We start from the raw sequence: 12889 nt of genomic DNA, 5'->3' as shown, positions 1-12889 counted from the left end.
GTGTTGCAAAACAAAAAAAAATCCCCTGGGATTCTTAAATATCAGCAAATCGATGGCATCTTTTCTTTCCTCCTCCTTCTTTTTTTTTCCCTTTCTCCTCATGTTGTTTTTTTTAATGTGATTGACTGGTGTATATTCACAGCCTGACGAGCTTTGGTAATTGTGGCACCTACTTTCAGTGCAATTAGTGTGTCGTCTTGACTGATTCAAGGCTTTTTTATTTCATATGACTTCTAAGTTTCCAGTGATGCATTATTAGCACCTTTATCTCTCTCTCTCTCTTTCTCTGTCTTACCAGAAACACTGGCTACTATGATTGATTTCCTTGTCATACGTCTGGTAAATAGCAAAATACAACACAAGCAGCCCTGACGCCTGAAAGTTTGTGGGCAGTATGTAAGAGGGGAAATTCCCAGCAGGAGGCAAAGATCTGATTCGATGTAGAACCCTTCTTTCCTCTGCTGAGTAAGGAGTAGAATTGTCTTTCATTTTGACATCCTCCTATCACAACTGTGACACCCCTGATGATGAGGCATGTCCATTTTTGTCTGGTCATAACGTGCACTTAATTGCTGTTGGAAAGGTTGTTCCTGCAGCAATGGGACAGTTGCCACTATCTGGTTATTCAAGGCATAGATGCAGCTTCCCCTGATTAAAGAGGGGATTCTCATCCTATTCCTGCCCACATCAGTGGCTTTGCTGGTAATTCTGGCCGCTCTTTTTCCTCTCGGTTGCTGAATAAGATCTTCCTGGCATCACCCTTCCCAGCTTCACCTCTGCTGTGAATCAGAATCCTGGGGTTGGCCCTGCAGTGTTACCAAGTGGGCATGTTCTGAATGCAGACAGGGCTAGGTAAGGGAAATGCTTTTATGGACAGCTCAGAAATGCTAAAACCGATTCCTCTTTCTACCTGACACACAGTGAAAACTGTGTTAAGGGTCCCACTTCCAACCAGCAGCTTTTTCTTAAGCATCCGCTGTCGTACATCTCCAAGGATTTCAGTCCTATGTTGTTGGCCCTTCAGTTAAAATCCACCTTTATTAGTAGTCAACTCTTCCTGATGAATTTGAGGATGGGTGCTTAAATCACGCTTCACTATGTAGAAAAGATTTACCCCCAATATGACGGTCCCTCCGGCTATATTTCTTGCATTGTTGTTGGTTTCAGTGCCTAGCAGGCATGCAGAAGAGCTGTATAGCTGAATACTGCTGGGATTTCACGTTCCCTTGTAATCCTACTGCAGCACTGACTTCCCAAGCAGCGTGCTTATCATGTCACGCACCCTGGGGTGGCTACCACAGCTTTTTCTTTTACTTAGTGGAATTAGAAAAAGACAAAGGGTAAAATTTGCAAAAGTAGCAAAATGACTTAGGATTGTAAGGCTCCTTTTCAAAAGCGACTTAAGCACAGCGCAACCTGAAAGTCAGTGGGTCTTAGGGCGTGTCTAAATGAAGAGTTAGTGCACAGCAAGCTGGGGCGTAAAGCTGCAGCATTCCAGGGCGTCACATACCAACGGTCCATGTGGAGCTTGCTGCTGTACCCACAAGGTTCCCTAGAATGCACTGACATAACGGCTGTTTGAAACAACCGTTCATTTCACCAGTGCACACTAGGGTGCTCTTAATGCACAGTGGCAGGATCCACATGGACAGTTAGTGTGCTGGAGCACTGTAGATTTTACACCCCACCATGCCACACACCAACTCCCTGTTTAAGCCCCTAAATCCCTTTTGCCTAACCCACCCATTGGCTAGCCTCGCCCAGCTGTGTTTCTTTGATTCAGCTGGAATCCCAGCCTAAACTGGCTAAGTAGCAGAGTTGCCGGTAACCAATATAAAATTGCACGATCCTTTTAGAACCTGGAGCTGTTCGCAACGTTTTTTTCATTTTTCACCTAGGCATGATGCAAATACTAATTACATTCAGAGATCTTTTTTTTAAAGCAATCAAAGAAATCATCCCTTACTTTTGCTGTAGCTCAAGGAGGCCCTATTTAAAAAAAAAAAAAAAAAAAAAAGTCTTTGATTTTACTGACCATCTCTGGTGGTTCTGCTTTTAAACCAGTTTTTTACTTCTCTGCTCTTTTTTTTTTTTTTTTTCCTGGCTCACTTTATCTTAAAGCAAAAGTTATGGGATCAGGGGAAAAGATGGTAGTGTTAATCTGTTAGGGTATACAGAAGGGGGAGTGATTATAGGCTGGGCTTTCACCCAAGGAGGCTGAAGTGTTTTGTTTCCTTGTATGTCTTTTCAAGAGTTGCAGTTACACACTTGCTGTATTTTTCTTTTTGTTGTTGTGGTAAGTGCTATTGGCAGAAAAACTGCTCTATGTCGTGTTGCCCTTTGCTGCTGTGTTGAAATGATTGTGTTATGTATTTCCGTGTGCATGGGTGACTCTGGACTCAGGCTGACACAGTCCCGATTATAGGTGTGGGAAGGTGCTCATCTGCTGAAGGAAGCAGGCTGCCAAGTCTGGCTTTGACTGTGAGTTAGAAATTAACTTGGTTCTATCCAAACTGGCTTCAGCTGAAATCAAGCTCCCACTTAGGGCAAAGCACGTGCTGCTCTGTGTGCAATGGCAGGTTATTAAACAATGAACGGTATTTCGAATCTTCTATTCCCTGAAGAGCCATAGGAGAATCTAAATGCCCATTCTATGAACAGTGCAATACATCATGATTGCAGTATAATACTTAGGGCTTGATTCCCCTCTCCCTTCTCCTGGAGGAATGTACAGTAACTCCACTGAAGTCTAGGGAGATGCCAGGCTGAGTGAGTGGGAAACCAGGAGCAGAATGTTTGTCACTTATTCATGAGTGGATGGAGGGAGATCTCCAAAATCCTGCCGATGCCTTTAAATATGTCCAAGTTTATCTGTGCAGCCTGGGGGCGTTTGGGCCTAATTTTGCAAGCATATACTGCCAGGTGGAGTGCTTCCTCCAGAGAGACGTGCCCTTGACGTCAACGAGGCAGTTGTAAGTGCTATGCCAGGTGGCGAATAGTTGACGGATCAGGCCCTTAAAGAGCATGTCGTTTCTTAGTAGAGCCCAGGTTAGTTTGCTCCTTTTAAGGTCGGGGAGCTGGCAGTGGTCTGGCCCTAGAATGTATCTTGACCTGTCCTCCTCCCACTGCAAAGAAAAGTGATGGGCTTGCCGTTAATAGGCACATGAAGGGGGTGATGCTGAACGGGTTCAAATGACAAGCTGGTCTCATAACAGGAGCCTTAAATAGTATTTGAATTGGGGGGGAAGAGGGGAGTTAACACAATCTGCCTGTGCTCTGCAGCTGGACTTGCACTATTATTTATTCATTCCTGTCAACAGCAACTAATAAGAACAAATAGGTGTGTTTTATGGATTAGAGATTACCTATGTGCCAAGGCTTTGGGATGATGCCTCCTACTGGAATGTGAGGGTAATGCACCCACCTAATGTATTAACCCAACTCTCTAAAGAGTAAGATTTTGGTGAATGGTTTATGAGCGTCTTAAAGGCACTGCTGATGTCTTTGACCTCCTGTTAACACATTTGCTTTTCAGAGGTAATAGTCCCTGGACACTTTATCCAAAGGTATATTGGATGGCAAACGATGCACAGGCGCTGACTTTTTTGATATTTTTGTTGGTTTTTTGTCAAATTGACAGTCCCATCTTGAGACTGACAGCTGATGAGTTGATGTAATTGTTTTTGTTTTGCATTTAACTGGATTGTAATAAGATTGACTTTAAAAAAAATCATTCTAATCAGTGATTAGAAATACATGTAAAGAATTTATGTACAGTAGAGGGGGGAAAAACGTTAAATGATTTTAAATAATGAAAACCCAGACTATCACCTATTCTAGAATTGGTTCTACTCCGAGAGTGACCTTTTACTAGCATGGACTGCACTGTTCCTGTTAAATGTCTATTGCATAATTGAATTCTTTTTTGTAGATATTGTATTAAAACCCAAGTGTCTGTATAGTTAATATATAGCTGCTTATGTGTAAATGCTATTTTAAACACTAAAAAAGCTTTTAATTTTATGTGACAACTGCACCCAGTGTCTTCCCTTTATTGATGAGGATCCTTTGGACTTCAGTAGCACTTGCTATCCGGGGATCTCGAGGCATGCATTATGTCTGACAGTTCCTCCCTGAGAGAGGTAAGTATTCTGTCCAGTTGATAGGAGGATGTGAGGTCTGGAGATTAGAGCAGGGAACTGGGATTTAGAGTTGTATGGCCTATCATCATTTCTCCGGATGCTCAGATACTGACAAGGCACAGGCCCTGAGCTTGTCACCAATGCATTTGTGCAGAAAGCATGTTTGTCTCTTTAAAAGAGAGGCTAGATTAATTAGCCTATCTCCTCCCTCTCCCTGAGCCTACCTTTGGAAAGGCAGTAGACAGAGCATGTGCGGGCACAAGTATAATGTAGATGGTGTGATATTTTGCACTAGATGGACCAAGGTGTTAAGTCCTGGGCCTAGGTTGGAACAAGCTGTCTGAGTTGCAAACCCAAGGAGTGAGAAATCTCTCCCTCTGTCCCCTGGAGCTGCTTGAACCCACTAACACAGTCCTGTCGCTCGACTCACTTTTGTTCTGGACTCTGCACGTCTGCCCTAGCTGAGATGGAAACCAGGATCCTGCCGGACCGCAGATTGCAGGTGAGTTTAACAAGGAAACCCCAACAAAATGCCTTTGATAAACGGCATAAAGAGATCCGCCCTCCCTCCCTCTAAAGCCTGAATTGACTGAATGGGCCTGGCACAGGGATTTTCCTTAGAGTTTGATTGAGACCAAATCCCCCTCCTAGGCTGGCAAGAGCCAGCAGAATGGGGGGAGGGGGTTTGCTCTCAGTCATCATGGGACCCTAGGCGACCCCTGAACGCCCCTCGGGCCTATCATGGATAGTACTGCCCTGTAGCAGATAGGGACTGGAGACCCCTTCTCTGGGCTGTGTGCAGAAGAACTTCCCCAGCTCTTCTATCTTTCAAAGCCTACATGTCGGCTTGGAGGGAGCTGAGGGGAAGTTGGCTAAATGCTGGATGCTAATCACAATTTAGAGCCAGTGCAGAGCTGCTCAACTGTAAGTGAGAGGAGAACTGGGCCCAGTATTTCTCAAACCTTGCAGATCTAGGTTGTGCAGCCTGCACTTATTCAGCAGTCTAATGAGGGAGTTAGATTATTGACTCCAGCTGGGGTCCCAGAACAGGTGACTCCACTTGGCTGTAAAAAGAAAGGGTCAGTTTAATCTCTGCTGACCTCAAGAGAGTCTCATCAAAGAATGTGGCTTTGTGTCTTTCCTGGTTTGAAAATGCCATAAACTGCTGCATGGTCATGAAATCACCACTTGGGTCATCTCACACGTGACAACACATCCTTGAGTACGGTCTCCGGCAATGGGGACTTCCAGGCATAAGCCAGATTCTGATACGTTGGCTCGTGCTGAGTAGCGCCTTACTCCACACGAAATCCCACTCACGTGAATTTCCATGCGCACACGTACACAGGCTCCTACCTCCGAAAGAACTTCAGTATGCAGGGAGTTAAAGAAATGCAGAGGAAGAGGTGTGCACGGGATGCACTGCAAAAGTCCTGTTTCTCTAATGTTCAGCCTATCCCATAGATTAGTGTCTGCTTATGTCCAGTCGTCATGTGCATTCAATTGATGGGATAATTTTCATGCAGCTCAGTGACTGACTGATAAAGCCGCCCTGATAAAAATTGTGGTAAAGACCAAACGCTTTGGGCCAACTTTGAAGGGGGGGAAGGGGGCGGAATAAAATAGGGAGATCTCAGAAAAAGAGCTTCTTGCTTTCTAAAAGTTCTGCCTTGGGTACTTCTGAGGGGAACTCACTGAAGGCACCTTCAGACTGAGCTGTTGCATTTTAATGTAGATTCAGAGGGCCAAATGTTGATCTAGTGGTGTAAATAAGGAGTAAATCCATTTTAAGTCAATGGAATTACATGGGTGTAAAATTGATATAAAAGAGAGTGGAATCAGGATGTATGTGTGTTACAATGTGATAAAATGATGCTTTTTTACTGTCCCCCCCAAAAAAGAATATGATGGTTCTTGCTACACAAAGGCCCCATAAGAACTTTGTTGTTCATAATCTAGGATCTAATTTTGGTAAAGATGGATCCTGCTTTGATGTTCCTTTAGAAATAAAAAAAAAAATCCACTCACAAACTCAGACAAGGAACCAGGAGATTTCTCCCTGAAATAATGCACTGCTTTTGTTTTCAGCACAGCAAGCAACACACTTTGAGTAGGCAATGAAATGGAATGCACACGATGGGGTTAATTTCTGGGATTTATTGACATTGAACTGAGCCTTCATTCGGGCAGAGCACAGGAAAAAGAACAGGTAGCTTTGCAAGGGAGGCTATGTCTACACTCAAAATGCTACAGCTCCGCCATTGAAACGCCGTAGTGATGGGAGGGGTTCTCCCCTTGCCCGAGAGGTGGTAGCTAAGTATGGAAGAATGGTGTTAGGGGTTGGCTTAACTACATCACTGGGGGGGGGTGTGTATTTTTCACACCTTTGAGTGACTCAGCTGGCTCTACCTAACTTTACAATGTAGACCAGTCCCTGGGATGCTTTGGTTGTGAGCACTTGAGGAGTTCTGGGGGCTGATTGCTATTCTCTGTGTGTGTATGTTCCAAGCAAAACACTGTCTATATTTTATCTGTGATGGGGCTTTCTCCTGAGAGTCACTGAGCATGTAGATGGAGGGGCCCATGGGCCGAACCAGAGTGACACTGCAACCTCTTGTAGCAGGTCACAACACCTGGAATGGGGAGCCAGGCCCAGCCTCTGCTGCTGTGGGGTGAATCTGGAGTGGGCTCTTTCTCCAGCCCCTTCCCTGGCCCTCACCTTTCAGCATTCCCACTAGTCTCTTGTGAATGTTGATGTAACAAAAAACACATTATTTGGTGGCCTTTACGTGACTTAGGGTTTTTTTCCCCACACCTCTGCTGTAAAATGTACTAAAAATGTCCATGCCGAAATCATAGCCTAGTTATAACTGTAGCTTTCAGACTGTAAGCTCTTTGAGGGCAGGGACTGTCTTTCTAGTCTTTGTCCGTGCAGCGCCTAGCACGGTGAGGTCCTGGTTCTGGAGCTCATAGACATTACTGCAGTGCAATAACTATCATCAGCCTCAGTCTGCAAGCCCTCCACACACGGAACTTCCGCTGAAACGCCTGCAAACCCAGGGCCTGCTGGTTATCACGAGATCAGTGGTTCCCAAACTTTAACAACCTGTGAACCCCTTTCACTAAAATGTCAAATCTCACGAACCCTCTCCTAAAAATGAATATTTCCAGGGATTTTCTCCTTTCCCTGAGTATAAATTATAAAAGCAGTGATCTCGGAAATATAAAATTTGTTTTTATGACATGCTTATTACACACTATTAATTATTTATCATTACAGTATTTTTATTATGTTATGAAAACGGCAATACTCTTCCCAGATCTCACTTTCGTAGCTTGTATCGCTTTGAATAAGCCTGTTATAAGACAAGGCTCCTATGTTTCATCAAGGAGTGTCAGATGTGAAACAGCATGAAGGGATTTAAGAAGCCAACTCAAGGAGTTCCTCCTACACAAGCATTCGGGTCTTGAGCAGTCCAGGCAAACAATGCACGTTACAACAAAGCTGAAACTTGTTCTTCACAATAATTTAAAAAACAATACTAGCTGCCTATTTAATTTTAAAAACAGCAAAAAATATCCACCTCCCTTTCCATTCCTTATAAGGCATCTTGAAGTTTAAATCTCCTCAGTGTGATAGATATAACTGCTTTAATCTGCTCAGTTCTTGGAAGTCCAGGGGCTCCAGGCTGCTGGCCCCGTGATGCCTGGTGTCCCTAGGGACAGCTCTGTCCGCCATTAGGGAATTTTTTCCCGAGAACCCCCTGTAACGTTTCGTGAACCCCCAGGGGTTCACGAACCCCAGTTTGGGAACCACTGCACTAGATAGTATACACTTAATAATATATTCATGGGAAAGAGCATGGCCTTTTGCCTAGGGAGATCCTAGGGTCTGTTCCCAGCTCTGCCATCAACTTGTTGTGTGACCGTGGCCTCTCTCTGCCTCATTTCCCCCTTTGTACAATGGAGGTGATAATACCCATGTACTCATCTCACTCGCAGTGAGAGAACGTGCGCCTTCACACACCTTAGCATCCCGATGGCTCCTACCTTTCACCACAGGCAACAGCTAATAAACAGCAACTATCCAAGGTGCCGATCAAACATGTCGCCAAGGGCGAGCAGGGTTACGGATCTCCCTGCACTGTTGGGAGAAGAGACCCAAAGCAAGGAACGAACTTGGACACACATTGTCCTCGGCAGCTTGGGCTATGATACCTCCATGGTCGCAACGGTGCATTTATTTCTCATACAGGGTGATAGAGAGACAATTTAAACCTTGCTAGTGGGTTTAAAACCAAAGTGTCACTTGATTGAAAGAACAAATAGTAATTACATTGCCCAGAGCACAAATGCCCCAGTCAATGGATGGCAGGAAAAACAAACGTATGAATGCTTCTGGAGTGGCCTGCACAGCGCTTTAAATGTGCCCGCTGGCTTGGTTTCATTGATTCCATTGCCACTCAGTGAAAGCTAGTCTCCATTTGGTTGGTTGGTTTGCTTCCCTTCCAGGCTAATTCAGTGGCTTGATCCTGCTCCATTGCTGTCAGTGGGAGCTTCACCCTTGTCTCCAGTGGGAACTGGGATCAAGCCCCATTGACCATAATGATTCCAAAGCGTCTGTTCTGATGCTGTCTATGAACTGATCGCTGAATAGACGAGCTGTGGCTGAATCCAGCAATATCCCTGGAAGTTCCGTGTGTGTGTGTGTGTGTGTGTGTGGACTGAGCCTTTCAGTGATGCCTAAAAGTACTGGGAATTGAGTGCCCGGATACCCTAAAGGACTTCGAAAATTGCAGCAGTATTTTGTTTTCCCGCATCCAAATAAACTATCATCCATTTTTTCCCCATTGCCTTTGTGGGTCCCGTGCACGTAGGGGTTTATAGCACCATGAACGAGTCAGATCCTTCATCACAAAGAGTACTCATTTAATCTGGATTATTTGATAGCATGTGTGTTCCTTGGTGTGTGTGTGTGTGGGGGGTATAATGGAGCCATATTATTTCAAAGCTAGACAGCCTGATCTGTGGGGAGTTGTTTGAGGTGGGGCAGGTATAGGGATATACAAGATAAAATCATCTTAAATCACAAACCTGGCTTTGAATAACCGTATGTGCGTTTTGCCTACATGCTATGGAACAGATCCTCTTATTCTAGATCATCCTAATACTATAAACCCCTTTAAATTCATAAGATCTGTCTAAACGTTCTTGTATTGGTGCTCGGCACGGTGGTATTTCAGCACCAGCTTCTCACCATAATGATGCTTTTCCTGCAAACATACCCCTCTTCTTCCCTTCATATCCACACATCTGCTGCCCCTTTTCACTCCTGGGATTCTAGCTCTCCTCTGCCTCTTCCCTTCTGCCTGTCGCTCTCACGCTCGTTCCTCTCCTCCTGCTCTGAACGGGACAAAAGAAGCTGCTCCTCGGGGGCCGAGGCAGTAACGTGGCTCTGCCTTCTGAGCGGGATTTGAGAGATCTGGGATCTTCCAATAGGCTTACCATCCCCTGCCTCCTGAAAGCAGCTAGCCTTCAGCAGAGTCGGATGCAGTGACATCCGATCATGTCAAGGTGATGCTGCTCTGGGGAGGGGAATGAATTGGGAGGGTGACGTGTTAATTTAGATTTAACAACAAAGGGCCAGATTTCCAAACGTATTTAGGTATCTCAGGATGCAGGGAGGGGCCTAGTGAGATTTGCAAGTGTCCTAACGCCCATTGACTTGCAATGAGAGTTAGGCACCTAATCCGGTTAGGTGCCATTTGTGGATCCCTCTAGACACACATCTTTAGGCCTTTGTAAATCTAGCCCAAAGTGACTAGCCTCCATGCTGCACTGAGACCAAGAGAGCCATTTCCCAGAAATGGCAATGGAAAGATTTCCCGTAACTGCAGCGGGCTTTGGCTGAGGCCCATAATTACTGTGGTTTTGTAGCACTGTAGCCTGAATGCAAATGGCCCCTAAGGCAGCTCCCCCTCTAAGACCAACAGAAGTAGCCACCGGGTGGCAGGAAGCTTCCGCCTCCCTCTTGCCTTTGATGACGAAGCTTTGGCATGTCCGTGGGCAGCAGTGCCACGTCGGGCTGTGATCTCCAGGGTTGGGGTAGGGATAGCAAGGGAAGCCCAAGGTGGAAGTGATGTTCATTCAGTAGGAGGCACTTTTCCCTGTGAAACAAAGCTGAATCGATGCCTCAGTGCGGTGTTACCCGCTGCTGCGCTACAGGTAACTCCGTCGGGTAGGTGAGATGTATCCCTGAGATCCTGACCACCTGGAGTCCTAAAAACCCTGATTCACCTAATCCAGAGCCTACTGAAGCCATCGTGAGTCATCCTTTCCAGTGGGCTTTAGGATCAGGCCCAAAATGCCTTCTGGCTGTTGTAGCCGAAAGAGGGATCGTCTATAATAAAGTTCTACCTCTCGTTAAGAAAATATTCAGTGACGTATCCGAAGCAGCTGCGAGGTAACCAAAGAATAAATGTCCCATCTTTGTTTCAGGTGTAATTAGAATTTCGGAGAGGGATTTTAATGCATTTGTTTCCTATGGGATCAAACCTTTCCCTCTCTTGAATTTTGTAACTTTTGCAATAAATAGTTTGCACGCTCCCTCTGTGCTTCCCCTCCTCTTCCCCAGAGCATGTCTCTCTCTACGCAGAGTGTAAATGATGAGTGGAATGCTTTGCACAGACAGCAGATGCTTCTGGAGCAATCCATATATTAGAAATGAACCGAAAAGGCAGTTGGCAGAAAGATCAATTCGAGGGTATGAATGTTTGTTGCTATATGGAGATAGAAAGTGGCAGTGGAGATTCCTACTATTTCTGTTTACTCCTATCTAATTCCATTAACACAGCTGTACAAAAAACCCATATCTTTAGGGTTTGGATGTAGCCCTTAAGAAATAGGCCAAATTGAAGGCACCTGGGCTGATGTTTGTAGTAAGCCGAAGCTGACAAACCACAATGCAATAATTGGCCTGTGGAACTCATTGCAATGAAATATGCCAAGAGCTTGGTAGAGTTTCAAAAAGATTTGGACAACTCTATGGACAATGAAAACATCCATTTACATTAGATAGGATTTTTTAAAAATGGAGAATATGTAAACCCTCATGTTTCAGAGCATTAACCAGCTCTGAAGGAACTTCTGTGAGATAGTTATTCCATAATTGTCAATTTATAGGGTTTCCTACCCCTTCCTCTGAAACAGCTGCTATTCGTCACTGTTGGTGGCAGGTTGCTAAATTAGACAAACCACTGCTCTGACTTGATCTGACAATTCCTGAGCCTGTTTTATGAACAGGTGAGGGGTTTTTTTTACATGTAGTTCATAATTTGCAACAAGAATTTTGCTATTTTATCCCAATGCAAACGGTCCCACTGGGTGAGGAGTGGGTCTTTTGGTTGATCCTTTGCATGTTTGCAGAGGCTGTGGGAGCATTTTGCTCCGACTTGGGACGGCAAGATTTGCATTTTCTATTTTCACTTCATTTCCATGTTCTTTGCAAAGGCAGCTTAATATGTCCCTTGTATCAGGCCAGATATTTTCCCTTTATACTTGATCTAGATGTGGTTTCTACAAGCCTTGGTACAAATATATGCAGTGGTAGCTAGATTAGATAGATCTAAGGAATAGCACATTCTTACCTGTATACTGAAGGATCCTGGGGAAGGTATAAATGGTAAGAGGAAAGTTTGTCACCAGAATGCTCAGGTGGGATTCCAGCATTAATTTATATCAGTTGTGAGGAGAAAAATTATATTCTTTTTTCCAATTCCTTCCTTTTCCCCCCATTTCAGGTGTGACCTACTCTTGTTCTCTTCTCCCATATCTTCCCCTCCCATGTACCCAGCCCCCCTTCGATGTATTCCTCAAAGTGAAATCAAGGGCATGCAAAAATTGCCCCAACCCAAGGCTACGTTGGCTATTTTCCAAGAACCCAGGGTCACAGCTAACTTCAAGCAGATGGGAGTCACCCTCATCTTTTAAGGCAAAAGGGCAGCACAAAGAAATGATAGATCCCAACATGAAATATGGTATATTGGCCTGATGTATCCGGGAGTCTCTTTGGGTTTTGGTTGCCCCTTTGGCCTGCCGCTGATTTAGATGGTGAAATGATTTCATTCACTGTAACTTCTACAAAGTAAATCCAAGGCTGCAGAATGTCTTGGTTTTATTATTTTTTAATAAACACAAAACATGTAGAAATATATGCATTCCTGTTACGCTAGCCTGGAGTTACAAAGCCAGTGTGTTGCAAAGCAAGCTTGGGCGCTAGGAACAGAGCAAACATATATACTAAGAAGCATCCAGGAGGATGGAAGCCAGAATCAAACTCCAGCCTTCAAATTAGTTGCTGGGACTGGAGGAACTGATCCTTGAATACAATTCTACGTGGTTCTCACCCTAGCAGCAACGCAGAGGCATTTCAGTGGGTTCTCTCCTCCATCCATGCTGCCTGTGGTGCATATTTGGAGAGCATTAATAAAGGATCTGTATATATGTACTTGGCAATTCCTGGGCCGTAGCTATTTTTTTCCCCTACTGTTGAGTTGGAATTGGAAACTCACCAGTTGACACTCAAGAGGTTCTGAACATCTGCTTCTTCCATGAGAGCAAGTCATCTCCTCACCCACTCCATGCTATCCCTTCTTTCTGTGGCCTCTCCTGCATTTCCATGCTCTGGTCAGGACCGGAAATGGATGTACAGAAATAGCACGAGAGAAGCAGGCTGGCTTTTATTTCTG

At 44.7% G+C, this 12889-nt stretch overlaps 1 protein-coding gene across 1 annotated transcript in view; it reads left to right on the top strand.

Annotated features, from left to right (window-relative positions):
• Window positions 1-12889, top strand: part of DVL1 (dishevelled segment polarity protein 1) — a 207951-nt gene that overhangs the window by 170925 nt on the left and 24137 nt on the right. The gene's annotated exons all lie outside the window — the stretch shown is intronic.

Source organism: Lepidochelys kempii, chromosome 18, assembly GCF_965140285.1.
Source record: "Lepidochelys kempii isolate rLepKem1 chromosome 18, rLepKem1.hap1, whole genome shotgun sequence".
In the NCBI taxonomy this organism is placed as follows: domain Eukaryota; kingdom Metazoa; phylum Chordata; order Testudines; family Cheloniidae; genus Lepidochelys; species Lepidochelys kempii.
This window is presented reverse-complemented; position numbering and strand designations above follow the sequence as displayed.